The following is a 1,876-nucleotide window of genomic DNA, read 5'->3' on the forward strand; positions in this document are numbered from 1 at the left end:
AAGCTGGCGAATAAGAAGCCAACTTCAGCCTCGTAGCAGACCCTGGGAGGCACGCTCAAAATAATCATCTTTCCCAGTACTTCAGAGTCTTATTTAGATCGCTTCAATGCAATTTTATTTGATTGATTGGAGATGTGAAGCCATCGAGCCTGAACTGCGCTTCACATTGAAATTGAAGCCATTTCTCATGTTCTCTCAGTGTCGAGGAAGCAATTGCGTGTAAAGGAGGCGACTTGAAAATGAAACGTGTAATCACCTTACAGAGGGTCTTCACGACGGGGTGCGTCAGCTAGTTCTCCATTATTGTCAATTTACTGGACTTCTGAAGAAACCTATCTACAACGAAAATACAAACTGCACAGTTCAAGGCACATGAAGAGAAATCATTGTGCCGATTGACTCAAAAATGTCGCTACAAACAATCTACCAGGCTGATTTACTTGTCCGACCACCTCTCTCCGTCCCCCTTTGCTGTTAGCACAATTCTTTCAGTTTCTTTTCTTGTATTCTCCTTGCTATTTCAGTGTTCCCCATGTATAGATGGATCCACAACCGAAACCGTTTTCACCCTGTGTTTCTGCACCGTCAGTCTGTATGAGGAGCACACTTCGCACAGCTCCAGTGGCGCAATCGGTCAGCGCGCGGTACTTATACAGCAGTGCACAGCGAAGTTATGCCGAGGTTGTGAGTTCGAGCCTCACCTGGAGCAGTGTCTTTAGCTACTGAAAGCAACTGTCAAGTTTAGATATTATTAGGTATCTGATGGAGATAAATTAACATCAAACGAAGAAGTAAAGGTTTACTTCGAGTCACAATCAAATAAGGCTCCACAGCTGAAACATTGTGTTTCCTTCTCTTTTCAGCATGGAATAAACCTTGACTTTTTCCTTTGAAGCCCATGCATTCTGACGCAGCTCCCTATTTAAATTAACATGAGCTGTGTACCTCCACCTGACCTGTACACAAATATATGAGAGAGGTCTACTGAGACGAGAGGAGCACTGAAGACTTGAAAAAGCTCTCGAATTAGACTCTGTGTTTTTGTTGTTCCCCAGATTTGTTTTTAATGTTCTTTTTCTTTTGAAGTTGTTGCATTTGTTTTTTGTTTTTTTGTAGTTGTTAGAATACTACAGGGATTTACCTAGGTTCCTGGAAGACTTCTTGTTTTGTGTTTGTTGTGTTTTCGGGTTACAATTTTTTTTTTCTATTTATAGGACCCCACGCATTACTATGGGAGTAGATAACTTTAGTTCTTACATTGTACCTGAAATTACCACATAAACTACTACTCTGTTTCCCTTTTTTTAAAAGGCACAAGTGAAGTTTGTTTTTCCTTGCTGCTACAATGGATCAATTGCAATAAACCCATATACAATAAACTCCACTGAAATTTGTCAGCAGCTCTGTACTAAACCTGTTCTCAATTGCAACAAACCTAAAATAACAGCTGCTGCCCTTTAGATGTTACTGCATTAGGAGTCTAGCTTAAACCACCTCTTCATAGGTTTTAAGCTACTCAGTAGCGGACTAAGCAGAACAATCGATCACATTAGAACTGTCTTGAATGTAATGGAAATAATGTACTCATTAAGTAACAAGCTTATGCACCACTTGCTTGAAAATTATTATTATATTTAACTAAAATTGCTTTCCAGACACCACAAATATTCACAATGAATGTTATCATTACACGTATTTACTAATAAAAGTGTTATTTATTAATAATTAAGTTCCATGTATATTTTTATTAGTAGCTGTATTACAAGTAATGCATATACAGTCTTTATTATAGTTAGTTTTCAGTTATCCTGGGGAGGGAAGAGAATGGAAATTAAGGAAATACAAATTTAAAGGGCTTTTAAGTCTTCAATGTGTT

The 1,876-nt window shown here is 38.4% G+C and overlaps 1 non-coding gene across 1 annotated transcript; it reads left to right on the top strand.

The window, feature by feature from the left end:
- Positions 1-615: 615 nt before the first annotated feature.
- Positions 616-709, top strand: trnai-uau (transfer RNA isoleucine (anticodon UAU)). The gene is made up of 2 exons: positions 616-653; positions 674-709. It is a non-coding gene; the product is annotated as a tRNA-Ile (tRNA).
- The last annotated feature ends 1,167 nt before the right edge of the window (positions 710-1,876 follow it).

Source organism: Lepisosteus oculatus, chromosome 14, assembly GCF_040954835.1.
Source record: "Lepisosteus oculatus isolate fLepOcu1 chromosome 14, fLepOcu1.hap2, whole genome shotgun sequence".
Classification (NCBI taxonomy): domain Eukaryota; kingdom Metazoa; phylum Chordata; class Actinopteri; order Semionotiformes; family Lepisosteidae; genus Lepisosteus; species Lepisosteus oculatus.